Source organism: Ahaetulla prasina, chromosome 5 (genome assembly GCF_028640845.1).
Source record: "Ahaetulla prasina isolate Xishuangbanna chromosome 5, ASM2864084v1, whole genome shotgun sequence".
NCBI lineage: Eukaryota > Metazoa > Chordata > Lepidosauria > Squamata > Colubridae > Ahaetulla > Ahaetulla prasina.
The window spans coordinates 22,155,029-22,172,100 of NC_080543.1; the positions used below are offsets into that span (position 1 = coordinate 22,155,029).

The window sequence follows — 17,072 nt, forward strand, 5'->3', positions numbered from 1 at the left end:
TTATAAAAACAACATTATTGAATGATCTTTATGCCTTCTCAACAAATTACCATTGGTAATTTCATCCATTCTGGTCTTAACAGGAATACTCTGGGAATTTTTTAAAATATATTTTAGTACATGTGGCAATCTTTAACTCAATTTAAGAATCCCTGTTGTGATGCGTAATGGTTTCATGTATCACTACTCAAGGAAAAATTCATTTTTACCCAATTTTGGGTAATTTACCTAGATTTGGGAAGACTGCTATATGCGCCACACCTTTGGGACATGAGCGCAACATCATGGCACATGCTGAAAAGCAGTGGAATTTGCATCACACCTTGATACTTTTGTCAGTTTGATACTCCTTTTACCTCTACCATTGATGTCACTGGTATGGGCTACAGGTTGCCTTTCGCTGACCTAGATCAGAAATAAGGAGATTCGTATTTAAATTCCAGCTCAGCTACAACATTTGCTCGGGTGATCTTGGGACAGGCGACTGCTGTTCACGTGTAATACTAAGGTACACATGAACGTACACTCATCGGCATACATTAAAATGAAATTTCATTGCATACAGCTCTCAAAGGGTCACCACCTCCAATATACATCACATAAACATGACAAAACAAACAAACAAACAAATAAACACAAAATTATGCATATACCCACATATATTATATGACACGGAGAAACAACACAAGTCTAGTTCTGAGGTATACATGTACATGGCAAGAAAAATGAATCTTGCAAGTTTACCAGATGGATAGCATAAGGAACAAAGCTGTTATAGAATCTAGTAGTCCTGCTAGAAATACTTTGAAGCCTCCTCCCAGAGGGGAGCAACTGAAACACACCATGAAGTGAGTGTGTGGGGTCTGTAACAATGCTTTGAGCTCTAAGCACAGAGCGCTTATAAGCAGTATCCTGATTAACAGGAAGCAAGCTTCCTATAATCTTCTCGGCTATCCTTATGGTTTTGTACATATATTTGATCATTTGTTTAAAAAAAATTAGTCCCCCCCTTCTTCAGAATGACTGTCAGCAGCTTCACAACATTAATAACACAAAATAGCATCATGTCAAGATAGAATCAGACAAAACAACTATGGTGTCAACATTCCAAGTAATTCACCCATCGCAAACAGAACTCCGAGGCAAGTTGATTCCTCAAAGAACAGTTTTATTTGGAGATATCCTCTTGGCACAGACTGGTGGAAAATCAACTCTGAGAGTTCCCACATTTTCCACCTCATTAAAAAGTGAAAGTTCGCTGTTCTCCCGAAACAATAAGTCACATTGTTAAATTTGGATATTGGCTAGTTTGCGTGGTTACTTTTCTCCTCCTCCTCTGGCCAGCCAACAGTTGGAATGTCCTCAGCTCATAAGAAAACTATTTTGTTTTGGCTACAAAACCCGTTATCTCTACACCCCCCTCTCAGTTACAGGCTGTATCAAGCCTGAAGCCATGTGAAGAAAAAATGTCTATAGAAAAAACTACAGAAAAGAAAATGGTCCCAGCCAGGTCAGCTTCAGAGTTGACATATGGTTTAAGTATAAACCATGGGCCACAATTCAGACTCTGATTCCAATGCTCCTGCTGTGCTTGTGGATTCTCATCCCCAAGAATGTTCAAGCCATGATTCATCTGAGAAGACTGATTAACCATAGGCATTTCTTGATCAGATGGAACAATTGGTAGTGAGGCACAACCCAGGTCTTGATGCATGCAACAGCAGGGAGAAAAATGCTATTCCATAAGGCAAGGCCTGAGTAACTGCAGCAGCCAGCTAACCACAGATAGATTTATGTAGCTGCTTTGCAGTTCAGCCTTTGTTAGAATCAGTTCTTTAGAATTCCAGTTTATGACTCTTGTTTTTTTTCTTCAACCCTTGACTGTTAGACTGGATGACCGGCAAGCTTGACTCTTTGACTCCTGGAATAAATTTGGACCATTCTATTCCTGCTTGAACTTTAAATGGAATTATTCGGGCAAGCACTCTTTGCCAAGACCTTGATTTATGTTCCTGTCTATTGTTATCTGCTTAGTTGTAGTAAATAAATCAACTCCTCAGCAACTGCATCTGTGTGTCTGCAACCTGAGGCAGAACATAGGTAGACCTACCCTCTAATCAAAGTGAGCCATGCAAAGCAAGCATCATTAGTCATCTAGACTTGTAGACTTACCTGGTAAAGTGATGGGAATGATATTTGTAATCTCAGACTGAGCCTGCCTGCACAAAATTCCCCCAGATTAATTCAGGATTATTTTCTATCCTAGAGTGAGTGTTATGTGGCAGTTACCAGCAGCCCAATCATTGTCTTAATTAAAAAATAAGGGGGAAAATACTACCCAGGAGGAAATATTTAGACAAGACAATAAATATCAGAAAAAGAATAGAAAAAGAATCAGGTGCTTTGGAGAATGAATCAATCCTCTTTTCCCTGTGACAGCTTTTCAAGTACTGGAAGGTGACTATCATGTTACCCCTAAGACTTCTCTTTATTAGGCTAAACTAACCTAGTTCTCTTAGCCATACCTCATACAGTTTAGCCTCCAGACCTGTTACCATCTTTGTTGCCCTTCTCTGCACTTTCTAGGATCTCAGCCTAGTGACCAGAACTGGATGCGATATTCCAAGCAGTGGTGGGTTGCTCCTGGTTCTATAGAACCGGTAGTAAAATCGGTGTTCTGTTTCCCTTCCCCCAATACTCCCAGCAAAGAGTCAGTCAGAGGCCTCCTTTTCTGATTTATTTACATATATATAAATGTCCTGGCTACGTCTACCCACGGGCCTGCCAAGTTTCTGGAGATAACAAGGAAATTACAGATAAGGCCAGAATTACTCACGAATATATTCTTCCCTCCGTTGATACAGATTGCCCGCCCAAATTCATTACTTTGTCCAAGACAAAAAACCAGGAAGTCCCGCCTCCTATTTATAGTCTCTGCAGATGTCACTGCATGACAATTATGACTTGGCTTTGTCCCAACTCTTCCGCTGCTGCGCACGCCGATCACGCCTACGTAACCTTGCATCACTCCAAAACTGTTCTTGGGGCGTTGCCAAATCAGAAGGAGGCTCCATGGAATCAGGCTTTGCCGGCCCCTCCTCCTCCCTTTGAGTGGGTGCCAGGGAGGGAAAGGGCTCAAGAGAAGCAGGGCTGGCCAGGTCTTCTCCCTCACTTTCTGAATCATCCGAGTCCAGGAGTCCGGGTCCAGGAACCTGGGTCACAACAATCGGCGGGAGGCTCCGCCCACCTGCCCGGATGTCATAAATGATAAAATTAAATGAAGTACATGTGCGCACATGAGCGACCCAAGCACATAGGTGCAGCCCTGTTGCGAACTGGTAGTAAAAGTAAGTAGAACGCACCCCTGATTCCAAGTATGGTCTTACTAGTGCAGAATAGTGCAGTACTATCAGTTCACATAATTCTGATACGCTTCCTCTGTTGATGGAGCCTAGGACTACATTGGCTTTTTTGGTAGCTGCAGCATATTGCTGGTTCATACTTAAGCAGTGGTCCATGAGGATACCTAGATCTTCTCACAGGCACTACTGTTGAGTCAGGCAATACCTATTCTGTCCCTGTACTTTGGGCTTTTCTGGCCAAAATTCAGAACCTAACTTTTTTTTGCAACCAAACTGCATCTTGTTGATAAGATTCAATGCTTAAGTCTGTCAGGATCCTTCTGAATCTTGAGTATATCTTTCAAAGTATTAGCAGAGTTTTGTTTTCCCCAAATCATACTCCCAAACTGGGAAAAAGTTAAGTATGGCTTTCCCAGAAACTAGTGTAGGGTAAGCTAGGGTGCTACCAAGCCAATCTTTGATGCAAATCAGGCAACATAAACTAATTTTAGGATTAACTTCAGTTCTTACGGATGAAACCATGGTCAACAAAACCCAACAAATTATGTTTATTGTTGCATTGGAATAGCATCTATTCAGCTTAATTCCAAATATATAACATTTTTCACATCTTGACTCTTACTACTTAAATCAGAGGTCATCAAATTTGGCAGCTTGAAGACTTGTGGACTTTAACTCTGAGAATTCTGGGAGTTGAACTCCACAAGTCATAAAGCTGCCAAGTTTGAAGACTTCTGACTTAAATGATAACAGAAATAATCATGAAGCACCTTTGATTTTCTTTTCTTATTTTTGATTTGAAAAAACCTGATTCAGATCATTTGTCACCATATAACTTATCTGTCTAGTTTAAAATTTTCCCCCAAAAGAACTGTTTCAAAAAAGAACAATTCTTTATTCCAATTTTTGTCTTTCAGTGTTTCAAGATTGTGTTACTGGGATTTTAGTCATGTTATATATCATTTTGAAATCTTTAGTGAATCTGAAAAAAACATACGCGTATGGTCAAGAGATTTCTCTTCCTCGTTAATTATCCTAGCAATAGCGAGTTCCTTTTCTCATTCCAATTCTTCACATTTCAGAGTTATTCCTAATCAGGGTGAGACTCCCAATTCCAAGAATCTGAAGCATCTCAGAATTGGAATTCAATAAGTCTTCTCAACATTTCTTTTTATACGTAGGATGAAAGACAGAAGATTGGATCAATATAATATTGAGTGTGCAGTTCCTGAAGGGCAATCTCTATTTTATCTGCCAAGTAAATCACTCTTGCCTGTTTTTGTATTTATGGGGCCGAAGCAGCTGACTCCAACTAGAGTCACAGAGTTGTTTCCAACAGAGGACATCCCAGTGATGATGGGATGGCAGATATTGAAGATTTGAGTGCAGATGAGGAGCAAGATTGTTGGGAGGTTTGCAAAGCTCTTTAGATAAGGGAAGAATAAGTCATTAGTTTGGCTAGCATTAATACACAGCTATTACAGAGACTGAGACTATTTTACTTCTAAGGATGAATGCTGGACACCACAGCACACCACACCAATGGGGATCTTGAGAAGGGATGAAAGACATCATAAGTGGACTGAGAAAGAAATGAAAAAGTATGTTTACCTTTGGGGAAATAAAGGTAAAGATTCCCCTTGCACATATGTGCTAGTCGTTCCCGATTCTAGAGGGCAGTGCTCATCTCTGTTTCAAAGCCGAAGAACCAGCACTGTCCGAAGACATCTCCGTGGTCATGTGGCCGGCATGACTAAATGCCAAAGGCGCACAGAACGCTGCTACTTTCCCACCAAAGGTGGTGCCTATTTTTCTACTTGCATTTTTTACGTGCTTTCGAACTGCTAGGTTGGCAGAAGCTGGGACAAGTAACGGGCGCTCACCCTGTTACATGGAACTGGGGATTTGAACCACTGAACTGCCAACCTTTCGATCGACAAGCTCAGCATCGTAGCCATTGAGCCACTGTGTCCCTTTGGGAAAGTAAATCTACCTTAAATAAAGGTCCAGAGAAGTATCAAGAAGAAATATCTTGATGCGCAGAACAGAATAGATACACATTACTCTAAACAAGAGTTTATATTCTCCCAAAGACTCTCCCAACAGGGTCTTTTTCTTAGCTCATAAAAGAATTCATTCTCGATGCAAGTATCAAACCTTCTACCAGCTAAGGGCAATTTTCATTCCTCCTGGAACATCCAATAAAGAAAAAATTAATCCCACTTCTACAAACTTTTTCCAGCATTTACGTATATCATTTGGAAGCAGTATGCATTCACAAACAACTCCGCATAGGTAGAGTGGTAGCATTAAATGAAATGAAGTTCTTGATTTTTTTTTATAACCATAAGTATGTAATAACTATATGAAATTGGATACAATCAAAGGGAACAATAGGACAGGAATGGTAGGCACGTTGATGCTCTTATGCACGCCCCTTACAGACCTCTTAGGAATGGGGTGAGGTCAATAGTAGATAGTTTTTGGTTAAAGCTTTGGGGATTTTGGGAAGAGACCACAGAGTCTGGTAGTGTATTCCAAGTATTAACAACTCTGTTACTGAAGTCATATTTTCTGCAATCAAGATTGGAACGGTTCACATTAAGCTTTCATTGGGGATGAAGATCCCTGGGGTCCTACCAAAAGGGTTTGCTCTGAAGTCTTTTTTTTCTCTTCTGATACAACAAATTTAATATCATGCTAAAACGCACATGGTTAGGCAATCCAACTCTGCCTCATATCTGTTGGCAAATGTATTCTCAAATAACTGGACTTCATTTGTCCCAAAGGTGCTTTTTCAAGAGACAACTGGACTTTCTTGTTTTTCTTTGAACACGTTTTGCTTCTCATCCAAGAAGGTTCTTTTTAAGAGCTGAAGAAGTTTCTTGGATGAGAAGCGAAAAGTCTTCAAAGAAAAACAAGAAAGTCCAGTTGCCCCTTGAAAAAGCTCTTTTGAGACAACTATGACCTGGATGATTGAGAATGGAATTCACTTGGAACGCCACTTCCTGTAGTATTCTCTTGGTCTCTTCCAGATTCCTTCCTTCTGAACAAGACTTCCAAACTGATCTTTTCAGTGTCTTCTCCTCTTGTCCTTCTGTGGCACGATTCAGCCCACCCAAACACAGTGGATGAAACTTTCATTTCTTCTTGTTTCATACCAGCCATGCTGCCCCTAATTTTATTTTCATATTCTGGGTCTTTCCCCCTCTACCTCTTGATGTGAGTAGTTTACAGCAGGGGTCTCCAACCTTGGGAACTTTAAGACTTGTGGACTTCAACTCCCAGAAAGCTGGCTGAGGAATCAGCAAAGCTGGCTGAGGAACCAGCAAAGCTGGCTGAGGAACTCTGGGCATTGAAGTCCACAAGTCTTAAAGTTCCCAAGGTTGGAGACCCCTGGCTTATAGCAAGAGGGGACTCTTCTGCCATGTTGGATCGAAATGCTCTTTCTTTCTCTGTACCCTGTCTTCCTTTGTTTCTTTGAAATCTTCAGAGTTGGAGTTTAACAGTTTTAGAGTTTATTCCAGTGGTGAAATCCAATTTTTTTTTACTACTAGTTCTGTGGGTGTGGCTTGGTAGATGTGGTGTGGCTTGGTGGGAGTGGCTTTGTGAGCATTGCAGGGGAAGGATACTGCAAAATCTCCATTCCAACCACACTCCAGGGAAAGGATACTGCAAAATCCCCATTCCCTTCCCACTCCTGGGGAAGAATATTGCAAAATCTCCATTCCCACCCCACTCTGGGGCCAGGCAGAGGTGGTATTTGCCGGTTCTCCGAACTGCTCAAAATTTCTGCTACCGGTTCTCCAGAACCTTTCAGAACCTGCTGGATTTCACCCCTGGTTTATTCTCTACTATTCATAAAACTAACTTCTTTAATCTATATTTTGTCCTGCAACCTACCACCATATCTTTAAGAGGATGGGATGGAGCTCAAACCAGACCCAAGAGGTCTTCAAAGAAGGACAATCCAGCACTTTTCTACTTTCTGCAATTTAACTATTTGGCTTAATAAGGGTAACTTTTCTTGGTCTGCACCAACAGGATTATAAATAGAAACCTAGTGAATTAAAGGAATAGATGCTGTAGATCATAGTAAATAGCTATGTAAAGATTTGAAACTGAATATCTTGGATCTAAATAAATCAAGATGCTCATATATTAGCTTGCCTTCCAAAATATGTAGGAATTCTACTTTACATGGAAACTGGTTTTCCTATCAGAAAAGCAGGAAAGCAAATTGTTCTCAAAATATTCCATATTAAGGATTTGTTTAGATGTCACAAAGAACGTGAATTTTTCCATTTTCACAATCAGCACCAATGAATTTGAATGCAGGCAGGAATAACAGAAGATCACCCTAGATGTTATGGGGAAAAAAATAGGAGGATTTGGGATTATATCTGCCAAACTAAATAACTCAGAAACATTTTTGAATTCATCTATGTAAGAGAATAAAGAAATAATAGCCTGAGTTTCAAGAAATGCTTTGTTGAATGATCTAAGGTTAATGGTTAATTAAAAAGCCATTTGTATTTGGATTAGAACATATATATTTCTCTTTACACTCTTGCAAATCAGTCTATTTATAACAATACTGAAATTAAATCAATATCTTTATAATCAAATTAAATATGCATAGCCTTTTGAAAAAATATATTGTGCAATTGTTGAATGTAATTTCTAATTAAGTTGTATTTGTGAAAAGTATCAGGTACTCAGGAGAAAGGGCTGAAAAGCTTGGGGGTTGGGACAGAATTGATAAAGACTGAGTTTGTAATCCTTGAGTTTTACTTATAGTTAATTTTATTTTGCAATAGCTATAGATCAATGTTATTCATGTTTGTGTTTGGGGCTGAGGATTAGAACCAAAGAAAGATGGATCAAAATTGCAAATGTCAAAAGGATGAAGTCAGTGCAGGGATTATATGTTCAAGAACTTTCCATTCAAAGAGATCCAACTGCTTGAGATATTTCATTTAGATTTTGTTTTAATACCATTAAGCCAAGAGAGCATTCCATTAATGTTAATTGATCGACTTCAATAGCATCTGTCAATTGTATATTCCTATGGCCTTTGCATCTGAAGGGCTCTATCCTTCTCTTACCTGTAATCAAAATTGACTCAATGAGTTGCAGAAAAGTTGCCAAACTTGGTCTGTGCCATCATCTGTATCATTATAATATCCAATTCACTTTCTGTTTTCCATCTGTTTCTAGGGAAGTTGTGGAAGTCACGAGTCATTGCCTGAAAGAGCTACAAACATGGTGTAAGCTAACAGAATAATATCTCGGCAAATGTATTTCCCTGATAGTGAAAACTGTCTGGAGCTAAATAATGGCTTGATACTTTGACAATTTTCCAAATATTTCACCTATGGTTAGTAATGTTTCTGAAAGATTTGCAGTGTGCCTTTGTAGCACAGTTTTTAGGATACTATATAAGTCCAGCAAAAAATGGAATGCTAAACCATAACATTAACTGTGATTTATTAGATACATGACAACAGAGTGGGTTTGTATGATGAATTAAGAGTTAAGAATTAAAACATGAAAAGAGGGCATTTCTTACTAACAAAAACCACATTGTTTCACCCAGTATGTAAATAAAGCCAATACTGTGGATGTCAATTCCCAAGATCCTTTGCTGATAAAATCCTTATAAGATGGAAGATACCATCTTCCATCTAATAATATTGATGTTAATAGAAATTAACATCAATTCTTAGGGATGGATTCATGTATTTTAGTTATTTGTGAAATATTTCCCCCATTTTTCATACTGAAAAATCAATCCTAATCAGGAAACAATTAAAAATCATAGAATTATTTAAACAATAATTTTTTAAAAAAATATATAAATGTATTTAGAAAAATAAGCATTTAAGAATTAACTCAAGTCTGACCCAGCTAAATACAGCACAGCACATTGGTTTAACTGATGACTAAATGAATCTTACTGATGTCAAAACATTACAATGGTTGGTATTCCACTTATGACTATAACCTTGTTGCTTGTATCTTTACAATTTATATTGTTTTATTTAGTTTCCTAGTGCGATTTGATTGATATTTAGTATCGTATGACTTTCACTAAGTGTTGTATCTTATGGTTCTTTATTATTGTATTTTTTTAATGTACACTGAGAGCATATGCACCAAAGACAAATTCCTTGTGCGTCCAATCACACTTGGCCAATAAAGAATTCAATTCAATTCAATTAATTCAATATAATACAATCCTATCCTGTCCTGTCCTGTCCTGTCCTGTCCTGTCCTGTCCTGCACATGAGCAGTTTTAATCCAACGGCAACACCATAGTTGATCGTTGTGCTTGTTGTTTTCAAAAACTCTGCTCTTCTTTTAGATCAGATTTCATGAAACCTAGCAATTGCTTTCTCATCTCAGCTTGAAAAAACTTCTTTAGAACCTTTCACTTGAAATGTCATGTCCATTATTGACCTGTCATGTTCTCTCTGTTGCAAGGCTAGGCCAATCTTTTTTCAGAATGAGCTGCATTGGAGATAATCCTTTGGGAGCGATAGGTTAATGGGTCTGAAGAAAGCAATGGGCGGGGTATCCAGTCTTTCTTATTTCTCATTTCATTCTTCTTGACAACCCTTTTTTCCCCCTCTTCTGCCCTTTTGTAGAATGTTTTGACATACTGTAGACTGCTCTTACCTTGGTTGCGTGAGTAATTCTTTGGAAACGAGATTGAGGGCTTCTCATTTCCCATTCAGTAAAAAGTTTCCAGCTTTTTCTTGTACTTCTGCTTGAACATTTCCTGGCATCTGGCACCCATTCAAGACACAGAGCCTCTTGCCAAGGAGAAGGTTTTGGACTGTTCTCATGGCTCAGTTGCGTTGTGCAATAATAGATACCGCCTATTGACTTTAAATAATTCCAAATGTTATAAAAACAAATAGCACAGACAAGGAATAGCACCAGAAATCCCTCATTTCTCATCCAGAGTTTGGGTAGGTGGTTTCAGCCATTCATCTACATGCTGTGCTAGTTTAGGGATCCTAATTACCTGCAACTGCTATTAAGAACTCCAAGAATGATATTAAGGATTCAGTCTGTCCATTGAGCTGTTCTTGCTACTCTGATAGCACAGAAATTGCTGTTGGTAACTTTTAATAAACAAACAATTTAAAATAAATTGAAAAAGAAAAGTCTATTTGACTTAGAAATACGTTATACCTATCTAAAAATGCATTTAAAGGTTTGCTACCTTGTTGATGAGGAATACACAAACCATGCACACATATGCATACCTTTTACAATGCCTAACAATATTCCAAGAAATTGGTGGTTATAGGAAGGAGAAGAAAATGGCTAAAATTATGACTAAAGTGCCTATATTTCAAATAGCTCTATTTGTCACACAGTATCTGAGTTGTGCTGACATCTAACATTTATATTCTGCATCATTCTAAACACTGAAGAAATATTGTTTAGCTCAAGATCTGGTTTTGCTGAATTGTTTGTTTGTTTGATTGGTTACTCTAAGAGCATCTGTTGATAAATAACACTGAAAATAAGACCTGGCAGAATCCTGTCATCTCCCAAAAAGCAAAACACACTTTATATGTGAGAAATGCCAAGAGCAACATCCTTTTGTTTTATTTCTTTCTTTCTTTAAAATGAAAGAAGACAGAAGTAATTTTGCATGACTGTAAAAAACCAATGATAGTACCCGAGGATCATACAGGCTACTTCAAGATGCTCCCTCCAATCTTCTTTTAAATAATAAAAAGGAGAAGGATAAAATATGCCTGGAAGAGGAATTATCAAGCATATTTGCTCCAAAATATTCAAAGAATTTTTTATTAGTATTCATAATCTCTCACTAGAAGATACATTTTTCCATTTTATTCTTTTGCAGCCTTTAACCCAGTGTTTCTCAACCTCAGCAACTTTAAGATGTGTAGACTTCACTTCCCAGAATTCCCCAGTCAGAATGCTGGGGAGTAGAAAACCACAGATCAAGTTGCTGAGGTTGAGGTATGCTCTCCACATACTGCAGAACCATTGTTCTCAGCATCCCTCACCATTGCACAAGCTGTCTGATATGGCTGAGAGCTTTTAGTTCACAACAGCTGGAGGTTTAAATATTTCCCAATCTGCATGTACTATTAGAATATGCATTTGTATAGTAAAAGAGGTTATAGTTCACTTTAATAGTCTATCTATCTTTGTCGATATGTGTTATAGTTCCCTGTAGATATTCATTGCTGTATAGTAATCAGTATGACTTTACCAAGTCTGCCTACACACTATCTAGTGAATGGGTGTCAAACTCATCGCATCACGTTGCTGTCACGTAATGTTTCACAATGTTTTCCCCATTCGTCAAACTGGGGTGGGTGTGGCCTGGCCCACGGCCGCCAGTTTGACACCCCTGATAGTGTGCAGTATAATATATTGCAGTTCTAAATGTAGCTTTAAATACAATGCATCAGCATTGAACCTTTAACTATCAGTAATCATGCATACTGTACCATTTGTTGTTGTTAGTTGCGAAGTCATGTCCGACCCATTGCGACCCCATGGACAACGTTCCTCCAGGCCTTCCTATCCTCTACCATCCTCTGGAGTCCATTTAAGCTCACGCCTACTGCTTCAGTGACTCCATCCAGCCACCTCATTTTCTGTTGTCCCCTTCTTCTTTTGCCCTCAATCTTTTCCAGCATTAGGCTCTTCTCCAGTGAGTCCTTCCTTCTCATTAGGTGGCCAAAGTATTTCAGTTTCATCATCAGGATCTGGCATTCTAAAGAGCAGTCAGGGTTGATCTTCTCTAGGACTGACTTGTTTGTTCGCCTTGCAGTCCAAGGGACTCGCAGGAGTCTTCTCCAGCACCAGAGTTCAAAGGCCTCAATTCTTTGCCGCTCGGCCTTTCTTATGGTCCAACTTTCACAGCCATACATTGCAACTGGGAAAACCATAGCCTTGAGTATACACACTTTTGTTGGCAGGATGATATCTCTGCTTTTTAGTATGCTGTCTAGCTTTGCCATAGCTTTCCTTCCCAGGAGCAAGGAGCTCCTGGGGAGCTCCTACTGTAGCATATTCTGCTGTAAAAGCTGAATAGACATGCACAAGAGGACATTGTCAACATGATATTGGAAGATGAGCTCTTCATGTCAGAAGGAGCTACTGGGGAACAGTAGAAGGCAGATCCTAGTGAATGCTTTTTATGCTGTGGCAAAGGACATCTGGTTGCTAATCTTCCCAGAAGAAGAAGAAGAATAGAATTTATTGGCCAAGTGTGATTGGACACACAAGGAATTTGTCTTGGTGCATATGCTCTCAGTGTACATAAAAGAAAAGATACGTTCATCAAGGTACAACATTTACAACACAATTGATGATCAATATATCAATATAAATCATAAGGATCATAAGGAAGCAAATGGTAAGTTGAAGTCTTTACAACTAAAGCAACATATAGTATTTATGAGAGTTATGAGAGTATTTATGTATTTATGAGAGATCAATAAATACATATATATACCAATAAGAGATCCATCAAGTCTTGAGGTTCATAAGACAGTAAACAACTGAACAATTATGAAAAAAGCATATGAGAACATTTGTTATTTTTGCTGTTGTTATTCACACACATCCTACTGGATCTATATAGTTCTGGTTGGATGTGGTACTTTTGACTATTGAAGTCTTCTCATGGATCTAGAATAGCTATAGATACCATTATAGTACTCTGTTCTAAGTGATGCAGCTTTTTGTAAGAGATAAGCTGATATTTTATCCACTCCTATAGTGATTAAGTGTTTTTCCAGATCTTTTGGTTTAGCACCAAGCATAGTAATCACTGTTTGTACTACTACAACTTTTCCCACATTCATTTGATCACCATTGGCAGGCTTTCACATTTTCCTATTTTTTCTAGCTTCTTCACATTGATCCTTCTGTCTCCAACTTCTTCAATGGTGATTGTTCATTCTTGTTTCCTTGTAACCACAGTCATGTCTCGCTTCTTATAATTTAAATGTTTATCAGGTAGTAATTGGAAATTTGTCTCTTAATCTCTTTGTTCTCAACCACTTTTTCATTATTGTGATTCCACCAATTCTTTTATTGCTGGCAAATTGTAATTCTTACTAAAATTTCAATGAATCAAGGTAGTCACTTGATTGTATCTTTTTAATTACTCAGCCTGCTCAGTCTTCTTACATCCATATCAGGTGTTTAACAGTCTTTTCCTGTTGTTTCCATAACTGGCATTTACTATCATACAGAGTTTTCTGAATTTTAGCTTTTTCCTCTTCCTCCTCCTCCTCCTCATTCTCCTCACCAAATTGTATATTCCATGGGAAATATATTTAGGCATCCTTTTAATTTTAATAATATAACTGAAGAGATATGCTTCTGAGAATTTGTTCAGAGGGATGGCTGAACACCATATTGTTTTTCTGGTTAGTGACTTTACCCACCAAATGATATATGAATACTTGTCATGTTGACCTCCTCCAACAAGATCCTAAATTTCAGTTTGGTTCAAGACTTTTACTCTGAACTAGAGCAATAAAAAAGTGATAATACATATCACTAAGCCCTGGAGTTGTTTTGGGAGAAGCAGTTCAAACATACTGATCTTTGTCCCTGGCTAAACTTATTATTGAATTGTTTACCTACTTTTATGTTGGCCTTCTACAAAGAATAACAGAATAGTATAAGAGATCCATGCACCAATAGTTTTGCAATAGGATTACCAATTAATCTGGTTTACCAATTATGAAATACTATTATTGTTTAATCATGATTATTGTTTTATTGAAGGAACCACAACTGGCAATGTTCAAGCTATATACCAGGCCAAAACAAGCAATCAAATTGGACAAGTTCAGATAGCATGCTCAGAACTTAAGAAGAATGTATAAATCAAAGTTGCAATGATATAGCATGTAATGCCCAAATAATAAACCTAGGTACACAATACATAAAAATAATAGTGGGTCCCCAAACATGCTGGAATACAAACTACCCATGCCACTGTGGCCTAGTCTAACATATGATGCAAACTCAGCTTATTATGGCTTAGTATATTTTAGCCTTGCAAATGAAATATTTGTAGAAGCCTTAGTCAATGCATATTGACACACACTCATATATAAATATTTCTTAAAACAGAGCAACTTCTTGTAACAGTAAAACAGTAAAACATTTTGTCACCTTGGAGTACTCACCTCTAATGATCGAAAGGCCAGAGCCCACTGTAGCAACATTGTCAAAAAGGCATTAAAAGTTGTTAACCTAATCTTGTGTAGCTTCTTCTCTAGTAATATTGTACTGCTAACTAGAGCATACAAAACATTTGCTAGACCAATTCTTGAATACAGCTCATCTGTCTGGAACCCGCACTGCATATCAGACATTAATACAACTGAGAGATTCCAGAGATATTTCACGAGAAGAATCCTCCACTCCTCTGCTCACAACAGGATTCCTTATGCCACCAGACTTGAAATTTTGGGCTTAGACAACTTAGAACTACTCCACCTTTGGTCTGACCTAAGCACAGTACATAAAATTATCTGCTACAATGTCCTACCTGTCAATGACTACATCAGCTTCAACCACAACAGTTCAGAGCACACAATAGATACAAACTTGAGGTAAACCTCTCCAAACTCGATTGCAGAAAATACAACTTCAGCAACAGAGTGGTCAATGCCTGGAATGCTCTACCTGATTATGTGGTTACATTCCCAAACCCCCATAACTTTAACCTTAGACTGTCTACTGTTAACCTCATCCCATTCCTAAGAGGTCTGTAAGGAGCATGCATGAGCGCACCAACGTGCCTACCATCCCTGTCCTCCTGTCCCCTTTTATTCATATCCATTTTATGTATTCATAATCATGTTTATTCTTATATAGGTTATCTTATACATGTTTGACAAATAAATAATTAATAATAATAATAAATAAAACATCAATGTTAAAAGTGCTCACAGAGGTTAAATTAAGTGGTTAAACTACAGAACTGAATATTTTAGCCTCAGCTTAAGGTTAATTCTAGTTCAAAACATAATGTTCTAGGACAGGGGTCTGCAACTTTAAACACTCAAAGAGCCATTTGAACCTGTTTCCCACAGAAAAGAAAACACCGGGAGCCACAAAACCCTGACTATTTCTTGAGCAGCCACAAAATTAGCATATGTAGTTGAATTAAACGATCTGTTTGCCTCTGAAACTTTTCCTTTTTTGGATTTATCCATGATCGGCCTACCAGGGGTTGAAAAGCTCAATAAATCGCATGACAGCAGCACTCAATGGCGGTTGTGACACATATTTTGAGTGACAGGGACTGCAGCAGAGGGTTGAAAGAGCCGCAGTTGCTGACCCCTGTTCTAGGACATACAAATCAGCCATAAATGAGAACTATTCCACTCATTCCTTTTTTTCCTGTAAAGTCTTAGCTCAATAATACTTTTCAGTCCTAATGAACTTAACCATAAGTCAACGACCAACCAGGGTGATGGTAATTGTAAAAAAAACCAAAAACTATGTGAATGCCAGTTGCGTTCTTGTTATATTATTCCATGCTTGAGACTGAGTGGGGAAATCATCTGAGTTGACACATTATAATGACCTCTCTCCTGCCCTTTCTTCAGCGTTTGCTGAATTACATAGGGAAATTGTTGCCATGGTTTTGGAAACATGGTTACCAGGTGAATAAGAAAGATAGAACAAACTGCCTCTGAAAGGTACAGTTCACAGTTCCATGATACAAGTAGATCTGACTGTTTGTAAAGGCCTGTTTGCCAAATAATACAAAAAAATCATCTGCCAACTCAAGCTTATGCACCTACTTCAATATCTAGCCAAAGTTAATCATTAGTAAAGGTAAAGGTTTCCCTCACAGATATCTGCTAGTCATTCCCGATTCTAGGGGGCAGTGCTCGTCTCTGTTTCAAAGACAAAGAACCAGCGCTGTCCAAAGACGTCTCCGTGGTCATTTGGCCGGCATGACTAAATGCCAAAGACACACAGAAAGCTGTTACCTTCCCACCAAAGGTGGTCCCTATTTTTCTACTTGCATTTTTTATGTGCTTTCGAACTGCTAGGTTGGCAGAAGCTGGGACAAGTAACGGGAGCTCACCCTGTTACGCAGCACTAGGGATTTAAACTGCTGAACAGTTGACTTTTCGATCAACAAGCTCAGCGTCTTAGCCTCTGAGCTACCATGTCCCTAAAAGTTAATCATTAAACCTGTTCATTTTTTTGGCAAGTAAAGTAACCCCCGTGTTCAATCCTTGAAGCAATGCAACAGTTACAGATCAACAGAGTAGGAAGGGATCCTGTAGGTCATCTAGCCCAACCCCTCACCCTAGCAAGAGAGCCTATACCATTTCTGACAAATGGCAGTCCAATCTCTTCTTGAAAACCTCCAGTGCTGAAGCTCCCACAATTTCCAAAGGCAACTTCTGTTCCATTGGTTGATTGTTCTCATTGTCAGAAAATTTCTCCTTATTTCAAAGCTGAATGTCTCCTTGATCAGTTTCCATCCATTAATCCATGTCTGGCTTTTGGGTTCCATGGAAAATAGCTTGACCCCCCTCCTCTCTGTGGCAGCCCCTCAAATATTGGAACACTGCTATCATGTCTGCCCTGATCCTTCTGTAGGCATGCCTAGTTCCTGTAACCATTCTTCATATGTTTTAGTTGCTCAAAGGCAGTTTT

General features: G+C 38.5%; 1 long non-coding RNA gene across 1 annotated transcript; it reads right to left on the reverse strand.

Annotated features, from left to right (window-relative positions):
• Window positions 1-3,036: 3,036 nt before the first annotated feature.
• On the reverse strand, window positions 3,037-10,196 carry LOC131199139 (uncharacterized). Its single transcript, XR_009155273.1, has 3 exons — window positions 10,044-10,196; window positions 8,471-8,619; window positions 3,037-3,247 (listed from the first exon to the last, which is right to left on the reverse strand). It is a non-coding gene; the product is annotated as an uncharacterized LOC131199139 (long non-coding RNA).
• Between the last annotated feature and the right edge of the window lie 6,876 nt (window positions 10,197-17,072).